This window comes from Triticum urartu, chromosome 3 (assembly GCF_003073215.2).
Source record: "Triticum urartu cultivar G1812 chromosome 3, Tu2.1, whole genome shotgun sequence".
Lineage (NCBI taxonomy): Eukaryota > Viridiplantae > Streptophyta > Magnoliopsida > Poales > Poaceae > Triticum > Triticum urartu.
The window spans coordinates 231,307,161-231,322,046 of record NC_053024.1 but is presented as its reverse complement, the minus strand read 5'-3'; positions in this window follow the sequence as shown (position 1 = coordinate 231,322,046).

The window sequence follows — 14,886 nt, the reverse complement described above, 5'->3', positions numbered from 1 at the left end:
AGGCTGGGGAAGACTCCATCCAGCAGCAGCACGACGGCGTGGTGGTGGTGGAGGAGCGTGGTACTCCAGCAGGGCTTCGCCAAGCACCGCAAGAGACGAGGAGGGAGAGGGGTAGGGCTGCGCCAGGGAGAGGTCAAAACTCATGTGTTGGCAGCCCCAAAGACCTCAACTATATATAGGGGAGAGGGAGGGGGCTGCGCCCCCACCTAGGGTTCCACCCTAGGGGCGGAGGCCAGCCCAGATCCCATCTGGTGGGGCGGCCAAGGGGGGGGAGAGGGGAAACTTGCCCCCCACGCTAGGTGGGGCGCCCCCTCCCCAAACCCTAGGCGCCTTGGGCCCTTGTGGGGGGGCGCACCAGCCCACCTGGGGCTGGTCCCCTCCCACACTTGGCCCATGCAGCCCTCTGGGGCCGGTGGCCCCACTTGGTGGACCCCCGGGACCCTCCTGGTGGTCCCGGTATGTTACCGATAAAACCCGAAACTTTTCTGGTGACCAAAATAGGACTTCCCATATATAAATCTTTACCTCCGGACCATTCCGGAACTCCTCGTGACGTCAGGGATCTCATCCGGGACTCCGAACAACATTCGGTAACCACGTATATCTATTCCCTATAACCCTAGCGTCATCGAACCTTAAGTGTGTAGACCCTACGGGTTCGGGAGACATGCAGACATGACCGAGATGACTCTCCGGTCAATAACCAACAGTGGGATCTGGATACCCATGTTGGCTCCCACATGTTCCATGATGATCTCATCGGATGAACCACGATGTCGAGGACTTAATCAATCCCGTATACAATTCCCTTTATCTAGCGGTACGATACTTGCCCGAGATTCGATCATCGGTATCCCGATACCTTGTTCAATCTCGTTACCGGCAAGTCTCTTTACTCGTTCCGTAACACATCATCTCGTGATCAACTCCTTGATCACATTGTGCACATTATGATGATGTCCTACCGAGTGGGCCCAGATATACCTCTCCGTTTACACGGAGTGACAAATCCCAGTCTCGATTCATGCCAACCCAACAGACACTTTTGGAGATACCTGTAGTGTACCTTTATAGCCACCCAGTTTCGTTGTGACGTTTGGCACACCCAAAGCACTCCTACAGTATCCGGGAGTTGCATAATCTCATGGTCTAAGGAAATGATACTTGACATTAGAAAAGCTTTAGCATACGAACTACATGATCTTGTGCTAGGCTTAGGATTGGGTCTTGTCCATCACATCATTCTCCTAATGATGTGATCCCGTTATCAATGACATCCAATGTCCATGGTCAGGAAACCGTAACCATCTATTGATCAACGAGCTAGTCAACTAGAGGCTTACTAGGGACATGGTGTTGTCTATGTATCCACACATGTATCTGAGTTTCCTATCAATACAATTCTAGCATGGATAATAAACGATTATCATGAACAAGGAAATATAATAATAACCAATTTATTATTTCCAACAGTCTCCCACTTGCACTAGAGTCAATAATCCAGTTCACATCAATATGTGATTAACACTCAAGGTCACATCCCCATGTGACTAACACCCAAGAGTTCTGGGTTTGATCATGTTATGCTTGTGAGAGAGGTTTCAGTCAACGGGTCTGCAGCATTTAGATCCATATGTACTTCGCAAATTTCTATGTCATCTTGTAGATGCAACTACTACGCTACATTTGGAGCCATTTCAAATAATTGTTCTACTTGGAGCTATTATAAATTGTTGCTCCATTATACGTATCCAGTATCTCTACTCAGAGCTATCCGGATAGGTGTTAAGCTTGCATCGACGTAACTCTTACGTCAAACTCTTTATCACCTCCATAACCGAGAAACATATCCTTATTCCTCTAAGGATAATTTAGACCACTATCTGGTGATCTACTCCTAGATCACCTTTGTACCCTCTTGCCAAATATGTGGCAAGGCACACATCAGGTGTGGTACTCAGCATGGCATACCGTATGGAGCCTATGACAAAAGCATAGGGGACGACCTTTGTCCTTCCTCTTTCTTATGTCGTGGTCGAGCTTTAAGTCTTAACTTCATACCTTACAACTCAGGCAAGAACTCCTTCTTTGACTGATCCATCTTGAACACCTTCAAGATCATGTCAAGGTATGTGCTCATTTGAAAGTACCATTAAGCGTTTTGATCTATCCTTATAGATCTTGATGCTCAATGTTCAAGTAGCTTAATCAAGGCTTTCCATTGAAAAACACTTTCCAAATAACCCTATATGCTTTCCAGAAATTCTACGTCATTTCTGACCAACAACATATACTCATCAGAAATTCTATAGTGCTCCCACTCACTTCTTTGGAAATACAAGTTTCTCATAAACTTTGTATACACCCAAAACTTTGATCATCTCATCAAAGCATACATTCCAACTCCGAGATGCTTACTCCAATCCTTAGAAGGATTGCTGGAGCTTTGCATACTTGTTAGCATCTTTCAGGATTGACAAAACCTTCCGGTTGTATCACATACAACCTTTCCTCAAGAAAATCGTCGAGGAAACAATGTTTTGACATCCTATCTGCAAGATTTCATAAATAATGTAGTAATCGCTAATATAATTCCAACAGACTCTTAGCATCGCTACGAGTGAGAAAGTCTCATCGTAGTCAACTCCTTGAACTTGTCGGAAAACATCTTAACGACAAGTCGAGCTTTCTTAATGGTGATACTTACCATCATTGTCCGTCTTCCTTTTAAAACCCATATGTACCTAACAGCCTTACGACCATCAAGTAGTTCTTCCAAAGTCTACACTTTGTTTTCATATATGGATCCTCTCTCGGATTATATGGCCTCAAGCCATTTTGGAATCCAGGCCCACCATCGCTTATCCATAGCTCGTAGGTTCATTGTTTTCTAGCAACATGACTTCCAAGACAGGATTACATACCACTCTGAATTAGTACGCATCCTTGTCATCCCACGAGGTTTGGTAGTGACTTGATCTGAAGTTTCATGATCACTATCATAAGCTTCTACTTCAATTGGTGTAGGTGCCATAGGAACAACTCCCTGTGCCCTGCCACACACTAGTTGAAGAGACGGTTCAATAACCTCATCAAGTCTCCACCATCCTCCCACTCAATTCTTTCGAGAGAAACTTTTTCTCGAGAAAGGACCCGATTCTAGAAACAATCCCTTATTGCTTTCGGATCTGAGACAGGAGGTATATACCCAACTGTTTTGGGTGTCCTATGAAGATGCATTTATCCGCTTTGGGTTCGAGCTTATCAGCCTGAAACTTTTTCACATAAGCATCGTAGCCCCAAACTTTTAAGAAATGACAGCTTAGGTTTCTCTAAACCATAGTTCATACGGTGTCATCTCATCGGAATTACCTGGTGCCCTATTTAAAGTGAATGTGGTTGTCTCTAATGCCTAACCCATAAACTATAGTGGTAATTCGATAAGAGACATCATGGTACGCACCATATCCAATAGGGTGCAACTATGATGTTCGGACACACCATCACACTATGGTGTTCCAGGCGGTATTAGTTGTGAAACAATTTCCACAGTGCCAAACTCGTAACTCAGATATTCATTTCTATGATCATATCATAGACATTTTATCCTCTTGTCACGAAGATCTTCAACTTCACTCTGAAATTACTTGAACCATTCAATAATTCAGACTTGTGTTTCATCAAGTAAATATACTCAGTATCTACTTAAATCATCTGTGAAGTAAGAATATAACGATATCCACTGCGTGCCTCAGCACTCATTGGACTGCACACATCAAAATGTATTACTTCCAACGAGTTGCTTTCTCGTTCCATCTTACTGAAAACGAGGCTTTTCCAGTCATCTTGGCCATGTGGTATGATTTGCATGTCTCAAGTGATTCAAAATCAAGTGAGTCCAAACGATCCATATGTATAGAGTTTCTTCAGGCATATCTACCAACAAACATGGTTCGCATGTCTCAATCCTTTCAAAAATGAGTGAGTCCAAAGATCCATCAACATGGAGCTTCTTCATGCATTTTATACCAATATGACTCAAATTGCAGTGCCACATTTGTGTGGTACTATCATTACTATCTTATACCTTTGGCATGAAAATGTGTATCACTACGATCGGGATGGTATTGTTCAAATAAACAGAGTAACCATTATTCTCCTTAAATGAATAACCGTATCGCGATAGACATAATCCAATCATGTCTATGCTCAACGCAAACACCAAATAACAATTATTTAGGTTTTAATACCAATCTCGATGGTAGAGGGAGCGTACGATATTTGATCAACCTTGGAAATACTTCCAACACATATCGTCATCTCACCTTTTAGCTAGTCTCCATTTATTCCGTAGCCTTTTGTTTCGAGTTACTAACACTTAGCAACCGAACCGGTATCTAATACCCTGGTGCTACTAGGAGTACTAGTAAAGTACACATTATAATGCATATCCAATATACTTCTGTCGACCTTGCCAGCCTTCTCATCTACCAAGTATCTAGGGTGGTTCTGCTTCAGTGACTGTTCCCCTTATTACAGAAGCACTTAGTCTCGGGCTTGGGTTCAACTTTGGGTTTCTTCACTAGAACAGCAACTGATTTGTTGTTCCATGAAGTATCCCTTTCTTGCCCTTGCCCTTCTTGAAACTAGTGGTTTCACCAACCATCAACAATTGATGCTCCTTCTTGATTTCTACTTTTGTGGTGTCGCGAATAGCTCAAGGATCATATCTATCCCTGATATGTTATAGTTCATCACGAAGCTCTAGTAGCTTGGTGGCAGTGACTTTGGAGAACCATCACTATTTCATCTGGAAGATCAAATCCCACTCGATTCAAGCGATTGTTGTACTCAGACAATCTGAGCACAAGCTCAACAATTGAGCTTTTCTCCCTTAGTTTGCAGGCTAAGAAAATCGTCGGAGGTCTTATACCTCTTGACGTGGGCACGAGCCTGAAATCCCAATTTCAGCCCTCAAAACATCTCATATGTTTCGTGACGTTTCAAAACGTCTTCGGTGCCTCAACTCTAAACCGTTTAACTGAACTATCACGTAGTTATCAAAATGTGTATGTCAGATGTTCACAACATCCACAGACGATGTTCGAGGTTCAGCACATTGAGCGGTGCACTAAGGACATAAGCCTTCTATGAAGCAATGAGGACAATCCTCAGTTTACGGACCTAGTCCGCATAATTGCTACTGTCAACTTTCAACTAAATTTTCTCTAGGAACATATCTAAACAGTAGAACTGAAGCCCGATCTACGACATAATTTGTGAAGACCTTTTGACTATGTTCAGGATAATTAAGTTCATCTTATGAACTCCCACTCAGATAGACATCCCTCTAGTCATCTAAGTGATACATGATCCGAATCAACTAGGCCGTGTCCGATCATCACGTGAGACAGACTAGTCAACATCGGTGAACATATTCATGTTGATCGTATCTACCATACGACTCATGCTCGACCTTTCGGTCTCTTGTGTTCCGAGGCCATGTCTGTACATGCTAGGCTCGTCAAGTTAACCTAAGTGTTTCGCATGTGTTCCGAGGCCATGTCTGTACATGCTAGGCTCGTCAACACCTGTTGTATTCGAACGTAAGAATCTATCACACCCGATCATCACGTGGTGCTTCGAAACGACGAACTTTCGCAACGGTGCACAGTTAGGGAGAACACTTCTCTTGAAATTTTAGTGAGGGATCATCTTATTTAAGCTATCGTCGTTCTAAGCAAATAAGATGTATAAACATGATAAACATCACATGCAATCAAATAATAGTGACATGATATGGCCAATATCATATAGCTACTTTGATTTCCATCTTGGGGCTCCATGATCATCTTGTCACCGGCATGACACCATGATCTCCATCATCATGATCTCCATCATTATGTCTCCATGAAGTTGTCTCGCCAACTTATTACTTCTACTACTATGGCTACCGGTTAGCAATAAAGTAAAGTAATTACATGGCGTTGTTCAATGACACGCAGGTCATACAATAAATAAAGACAACTCCTATGGCTCCTGCCGGTTGTCATACTCATCGACATGCAAGTCGTGATTCCTATTACAAGAACATGATCAATCTCATACATCACATATCATTCATCACATTCTTCTTGGCCATATCACATCACATAGCATACCCTGCAAAAACAAGTTAGACGTCCTCTAATTGTTGTTTGCATGTTTTACGTGGCTGCTATGGGTTTCTAGCAAGAACGTTTCTTACCTACGCAAAAATCACAACGTGATATGCCAATTGCTATTTACCCTTCATAAGGACCCTTTTCATCAAATCCGATCCGACTAAAGTGGGAGAGACAGACACCCGCTAGCCACCTTATGCAACTAGTGCATGTCAGTCAGTGCAACCAGTCTCACATAAGAGTACGTGTAAGGTCGGTCCGGGCCGCTTCATCCCACAATGCCGCCGAATCAAGATTGGACTAGTAACGATAAGCATATTGAACAAAATCAACGCCCACAACTACTTTGTGTTCTACTCGTGCATAGAAACTACGCATATACCTAGCTCATGATGCCACTGTTGGGGAACGTAGCAGAAATTCAAAATTTTCTACGCATCACCAAGATCAATCTATGGAGAGACCAGCAACGAGGGGAAGGAGAGTGCATCTACATACCCTTGTAGATCGCTAAGCGGAAGCGTTCAAGAGAACGGGGTTGATGGAGTCGTACTCGTCGTGATCCAAATCACCGATGATCCTAGTGCCGAACGGACGGCACCTCCGTGTTCAACACACGTACAGCCCGGTGACGTCTCCTACGCCTTGATCCAGCAAGGGGAGAAGGAGAGGCTGGGGAAGACTCCATCCAGCAGCAGCACGACGGCGTGGTGGTGGTGGAGGAGCGTGGTACTCCAGCAGGGCTTCGCCAAGCACCGCAAGAGACGAGGAGGGAGAGGGGTAGGGCTGCGCCAGGGAGAGGTCAAAACTCATGTGTTGGCAGCCCCAAAGACCTCAACTATATATAGGGGAGAGGGAGGGGGCTGCGCCCCCACCTAGGGTTCCACCCTAGGGGCGGCGGCCAGCCCAGATCCCATCTGGTGGGGCGGCCAAGGGGGGGAGAGGGGAAACTTGCCCCCCAAGCTAGGTGGGGCGCCCCCTCCCCAAACCCTAGGCGCCTTGGGCCCTTGTGGGGGGCGCACCAGCCCACCTGGGGCTGGTCCCCTCCCACACTTGGCCCATGCAGCCCTCCAGGGCCGGTGGCCCCACTTGGTGGACCCCCGGGACCCTCCTGGTGGTCCCGGTATGTTACCGATAAAACCCGAAACTTTTCTGGTGACCAAAACAGGACTTCCCATATATAAATCTTTACCTCCGGACCATTCCGGAACTCCTCGTGACGTCCGGGATCTCATCCGGGACTCCGAACAACATTCGGTAACCACGTATATCTATTCCCTATAACCCTAGCGTCATCGAACGTTAAGTGTGTAGACCCTACGGGTTCGGGAGACATGCAGACATGACCGAGATGACTCTCCGGTCAATAACCAACAGCGGGATCTGGATACCCATGTTGGCTCCCACATGTTCCACGATGATCTCATCGGATGAACCACGATGTCGAGGACTTAATCAATCCCGTATACAATTCCCTTTATCTAGCGGTACGATACTTGCCCGAGATTCGATCATCGGTATCCCGATACCTTGTTCAATCTCGTTACCAGCAAGTCTCTTTACTCGTTCCGTAACACATCATCCCGTGATCAACTCCTTGATCACATTGTGCACATTATGATGATGTCCTACCGAGTGGGCCCAGAGATACCTCTCCGTTTACACGGAGTGACAAATCCCAGTCTCGATTCGTGCCAACCCAACAGACACTTTCGGAGATACCTGTAGTGTACCTTTATAGCCACCCAGTTACGTTGTGACGTTTGGCACACCCAAAGCACTCCTACGGTATCCGGGAGTTGCACAATCTCATGGTCTAAGGAAATGATACTTGACATTAGAAAAGCTTTAGCATACGAACTACATGATCTTGTGCTAGGCTTAGGATTGGGTCTTGTCCATCACATCATTATCCTAATGATGTGATCCCGTTATCAATGACATCCAATGTCCATGGTCAGGAAACCGTAACCATCTATTGATCAACGAGCTAGTCAACTAGAGGCTTACTAGGGACATGGTGTTGTCTATGTATCCACACATGTATCTAAGTTTCCTATCAATACAATTCTAGCATGGATAATAAAAAATTATCATGAACAAGGAAATATAATAATAACCAATTTATTATTGCCTCTAGGGCATATTTCCAACACTAATTATTGAGTTGTAATTCTTGAGTTGTAAGTAAATAAAGTGTGATGATCATCATTATCAGAGCATTGTCCCAGTGAGGAAAGGATGATGGAGACTATGATTCCCCCACAAGTCGGGATGAGAATCCGGACGAAAAAGAAAAAAAGAAAAAAAGAGGCCAAAAAAAAGAAAGAAGGCCCAAATAAAAAAATGAGAGAAAAAGAGAGAAGGGACAATGTTACTGTCCTTTTTCCACACATGTGCTTCAAAGTAGCACCATGACCTTCATGATAGAGAGTCTCCTATGATATCACTTTCATATACTAGTGGGAATTTTTCATTATAGAACTTGGCTTGTATATTCCAATGATGGGCTTCCTCAAAATGCCGTAGGTATTCATGAGCAAGTGAGTTGGATGCACACCCACTTAGTTCCTTTTGTTGAGCTTTCATATACTTATAGCTCTAGTACATTCGTTGCATAGCAATCCCTACTCACTCACATTGATATCTATTAATGGGCATCTCCATAGCCCGTTGATACGCCTAGTTTATATGAGACTATCTTCTCCATTTTTGTCTTCTCCACAACTACCCTTCTATTCCACATATAGTGCTATGTACATGGCTCACGCTCATGTATTGCGTGAAGATTGAAAAAGTTTGAGAACACCAAAAGTATGAAACAATTGCTTGGCTTGTCATCGGGGTTGTCCATGATTTAAATACTTTGTGTGGTGAAGATAGAGCATAGCCAGACTATATGATTTTGTAGGGATAACTTTCTTTGGCCATGTTATTTTGAGAAGACATAATTGCTTAGTTAGTATGCTTGAAGTATTATTATTTTTATGTAAATATTAAACTTTTGTCTTGAATCTTTCGGATCTGAATATTCATACCACAATTAAGAGAATTACATTGAAATTATGCCAAGTAGCATTCCACATCAAAAATTCTGTTTTTATCATGTACCTACTCGAGGACGACCAGGAATTAAGCTTGAGGATGCTTGATACGTCTCCAACGTATCTATAATATTTGATTGTTCCATGCTATATTATATTCTGTTTTGGACATTATTGGGCTCTATTATACACTTTTATATTATTTTTGGGACTAACCTATTAACCGGAGGCCCAGCCCAGAATTGCTATTTTTTGCCTATTTCAGAGTTTTGTAGAAAAAGAATATCAAATGGAGTCCAAACGGAATGAAACCTTCGGGAACGTGATTTTTGGAACGAACGTAATCCAGAGGACTTGGACCCTACGTCAAGAAAGCTACCAGGAAGGCACGAGCTAGGGGGCGCGCCTACCCCCCCCCCCTAGACGCGCCCTCCACCCTCGTGGGGCCCATGTTGCTCCACCGACGTACTTCTTCCTCCTTATATACCTACGTACCCCCAATCTACTAGATACGGAGCCAAAAACCTAATTCCACCGCCGCAACCTTCTATACCCGTGAGATCCCATCTTGGGGCCTTTTCCGGAGCTCCGTCGAAGGGGGCATCGATCACGGAGGGCTTCTACATCAGCACCATAGCCTCTCCGATGATGTGTGAATAGTTTACCTCAGACCTTCGGGTCCATAGTTATTAGCTAGATGGCTTCTTCTCTCTCTTTGGATCTCAATACAAAGTTCTCCGCGATTCTCGTGGAGATCTATTCGATGTGATCTTCTTTTGTGGTGTGTTTGTTGAGACCGATGAATTGTGGGTTTATGATCAAGTTTATCTATGAACAATATTTGAATCTTCTCTGAATTATTTTATGTATGATTGGTTATCTTTGCAAGTCTCTTCGAATTATCAGTTTGGTTTGGCCTACTAGATTGATCTTTCTTGCAATGGCAGAAGTTCTTAGCTTTGGGTTCAATCTTGCGGTGTCCTTTCCCAGTGACGTTAGGGGCAGCAAGGCACATATTGTATTGTTGCCATCGAGGATAACAAGATGGGGTTTATATCATATTGCATGAGTTTATCCCTCTACATCATGTCATCTTACTTAAAGAGTTACTCTATTATTTTGAACTTAATACTCTAGATGCATGCTGGATAGCGGTCGATGTGTGGAGTAATAGTAGTAGATGCAGGCAGGAGTCGGTCTACTTGTCTCGGACGTGATGCCTATATACATGATCATACCTAGATATTCTCATAACTATGCTCAATTCTGTCAATTTCTCAACAGTAATTTGTTTACCCACTATAATACTTATGCTCTCGAGAGAAGCCACTAGTGAAACCTATGGCCCCTAGGTCTATTTTCCATCATATTAATCTCCCGTTAACAAGCTATTTCTGGTGTCGTTTTTATTTCGCTTTATTTACTTTGCATATTTATCATAAAAATACCAAAAATATTATCTTATCATGTCTATCAGATCTCACTTTCGCAAGTGACCGTGAAGGGATTGACAACCCCTTTATTGCGTTGGTTGCGAGGATTTTATTTGTTTGTGTAGGTGCGAGGGACTCGTGCGTGGGCTCCTACTGGATTGATACCTTGGTTCTCAAAAACTGAGGGAAATACTTACGCTACTTTGTTGCATCACCATTTCCTCTTCAAGGGAAAACCAACGTAGTGCTCAAGAGGCAGCAGCTCACACCATCGGAGCCCCAAGCCACCTCCCCGCCACCCGGCGCCTCCTGCATCCCCGTCGTCCTTCGGCCCTATAGTCGCCTTCGTCCGCGACCACAGGAGCCAGAGCTCCTGCAGCTGCGAGCACCTGAGGCCCCATCCGCCCGGCCACCGGAGCACCAGCTCGCAGGAGCATAGCTCCTCCTGCCGACGCCCTCCGCCACCCAGGCGAGCCCCCGTCGCGCCCTCTCCTTCCTCCGTTTTCCTCCTCTCTGTATCTCATATCTCTCTCAGGTGAACCTGCCGCCATAGACAGCCGCCGCCGGACCCGCCTTCATCGGCCTCCGTTCGGCGCGTCGCCGCCGGGATCCGCTCGGCTCCTCGCCGACCCGCCGTTTTCCTTCACTTGTTGCTGCCTTCAGGACCCCGCGCCGGATCCCTGCACCCTGGACCTCCCCGGCTTCGCGTGGTCCAGTCCCGCCGTCGTGCCCTGCATCCTGGGAGCTAGCCGCGCCTCAAGCCCATGCGTCCCTGTCGTGCCGCCATGCCCGCTGCGCCCCTGTCGAGCTGCCTTGCTTCGCCCGCTCGTCCCCGTTGACCCGGTTCAAGCGCCAGCGTGGCCAGCCTCCTCGGCTGCAAGCCAGCGCCAGCCCTCCTCTAATTCTGACCGGGCCTCGGCCCATGGTGAGCAGCACCCCAAACCACTGCTCACATTCGGCCCATTGTGTTTTTTTTCAGTTCTGGAGGATTTTTCCTAATATTTCAGAGAGTGCAGATTTGCAGAAAACCCCCTAGACATCATGCATAAAATAACTTCACAACCGTGCATCGGTTTAAAATGTTTTATATATGTAACTTGCTTAGAATTCTGTCTAGTTTCATAATATGCCACTTTCATCCATGTTTAAAATGTTAAACATGATGTTTGTTTAAATTTTCTCATATCCAATGTTAAAATGATTTATCTCATAACAAAATAACCGTAGCTCCAAATGTAATAAACTTTATATGTAAATGGGGTGGAAAAATACCTAGTTTAACATGATGTACTTACTTTGCATGTTTAACGACTCTAAAATATAGTTTAGGACAGAACAGCACCAAATTCATAATATGCATATGAGGATTTTTCCGGACATGTTGCTTGTTGTTCCGGCCTCATTTAAACTTGCCTAGATATGTAGTTTTATTATGCTTCACCCCTTGCCATGCTAACCAACATTTAATATTGTTGAGTACATAAACGGGAGAGAACTAAATAAGTCATGTGGCATTTCGTCAATATGCAACTCGTTGCATATTGAGCACCACTTAACTTGTAGTTTTGCTTGTGCACTTTGCCACGCCATGTTTCATTAAACCGGACATGCATCATACTTGGTTGTGCATCATGCCATGTTTATGGGATGGTTGTTTACTATGTCGCTTGCTTCTTTCTGGTTGCTTCTCTCGTTGAAAGTGCGTTATATCGACTAGAGGGGGGGTGAATAGGCGATTTTTATGAAAGTCTTCAAAACGTGGAAGTTATGAAGACAAACAGTAGAGATATGCCTATCACTATGCAGCGGAAGTTAGATTACACTAGGCAAGCCACGGTCAAGTATTCAATAGAGTGAAAGCACAATGACAAGTAGCTGCAGTGCAATAAGGATCAGGTAGGAAGAAGTTATGAAGCCAAACAAATCATACAGTTACTTGTGAAGACAAAAGATATAGCAAGCATGCAATGGCTTCACAATGAGTAACAATAAGTAAAAGGAAGTGAAGATGAAACCAATGACTCGTTGAAGACAATGATGTGTTGGACCAGTTCCAGTTGCTGTGACAACTGTACGTCTGGTTGGAGCGGCTAGGTATTTAAACCTTAGGACACACAGTCCCGGACACCCAGTCCTGAACACGCAGCTCAGGACACCAAGTCCTCACCGTATTCTCCTTGAGCTAAGGTCACATAGTCCTTGCCCAATCACTCAGGTAAGTCTTCAAGGTAGACTCCCAAACCTTCACAGACTTCGTTCACTGGCAATCCACAATGTCTCTTGGATGCTCAGAACGCGACGCCTAACCATCTGGAGGATGCACAGTCCTCAAGTGTAATAAGTCTTCAGATCACTCAGACAAGAAGACTTAAGTGATGCCCAATTTACTCTGGCTCTGGGTGGTTAGGGCTTTCTCCTCGCTAGGAATTTTCTCTCAAAGGCTTCGAGGTGGGTTGCTCTCAAACGACAAAAGCCGTGCACTGAAATCTGAGCAGCCAACCGTTTATGGTTGTAGGGGGTGGGCTATTTATAGCCACTTGGCAACCCGACCTGATTTGTCCGAAATGACCCTGGGTCACTAAGGAACTGACACATGTTCAACGGTCAGATTTCAAACTCTCATGGCAACTTTACTTGGGCTACAAGCAAAGCTGACTTGTCCGGCTCTGGACAAGATTCGCTCTCATTGTCTTCACTCGAAGACATAGGTTTTTGGTTTAGGCATCACTTCAGTCATTCTGACTGGTTCTCCTGGACCCCACTTAACAGTACGGTGGTTCCTATGACTCAACACAAAAGAAAAAGAACTACGAAAGATCTAAGTCTTCGAGCTCCATAGGCTTCATAACGTGTCTTCTTTTGTCATAGTCTTCAATGTGAATATCTTCATATACCACCTTTGGACTTCAATGTCTTCATACTTTTTAGGGGTCATCTCCGATAGTAAAACCGAATCAATGAGGCACTTCTACCTGTGTTATCCTGCAATTCTCACAAACACATTAGTCCCTCAACTAGGTTTGTCGTCAATACTCCAAAACCAACTAGGGGTGGCACTAGATGCACTTACAATCTCCCCCTTTTTGGTGATTGATGACAAACTAGTTGAAGTTTTCAACAGGGAATATAGTCTATGAAATTGTAAATGATAAGGAATTGTCTTCATAAGTTGCAAGGGCTCCCCCTGAAGATGTGCATATAAGTTAATTTGCTTTTGGAATGCAAATGCACATGGCAGGTTGTACTTGTGGAGATCCACTTCAGCTTATGATGACAATCCACTATGCATGTGAAAGTATATGAAGATAATGACATGCATAATGGAAAATGGACGTCTGCAGAATGAGATAAGTGCAGAATTTATCGTCGCACATGCGGAATTTATCTTCGCATAACAGGGTGCCAAACAAGTAGCAGACGACCATCTGGTTTAAGTGTTACAACTCATAAGAACCAAATGTAGCAAAAAAATGAGAGTTGTAAGCACGAAGCAAAATATAAGGCACCCGCCCATATGAACCCGCTTGAAGACTATCATTCTCATATGCTTCTCCCCCTTTTGTCAGTAATGACCAAAAAGGTTTGAAGACACAGAGCCTCTACTCGTTACCATGAGGAGTAGATGAAGTAGCAGGGTTGTTGGCGTTGTTTGGCGGTGCAGAAGAGCTTGGAGGTGCTGAAGCATATGGCGGTGAAGTAGCATCGTCTTCTTCATCAATGATTCTGGCAGTGACGGTGGCAGCAGAGGAAGAAAACTCAGAGTCTTCAAGAGATGGAGTGCTTCGCATCACAGCCCTTCTAGGAGGTGTGGTGTCAAACTTGAATTGCTCAGTGAAGCCATCCTCTTCAAGTTCAGCTTCAGTACATATCATTGATAGCCCTTTCCATGTACGACGACAGGTTTCATGGGTAACGAAAGCATTCTTGGTGGCAAGATTTCGGATACGATTTACATCCACCAAGAGGCTTTTCATCTGTCTCTTCAACCAGTCATGATGCATATCCTGCTTTTGATGAAGGGCCACAAGAAGCTCTCAGTCGTTGAGAACACGAGTGCGCTTCTTGGGCCTTGAAGCAGTTGCACTGTCAGTGGCTTCGGTTGAAGCAGGGTGTGGTGCACGTGTAGTGCCAGCCAAAGGATACACCCTGGAGATGGCTTCAACACCTTCAACATTCTGAGTGAAGCTCTGGTGTTCTGCATTCTGAAGACTCAAAGGTTGCTTGGCAGGCTCAGGATATATAGCT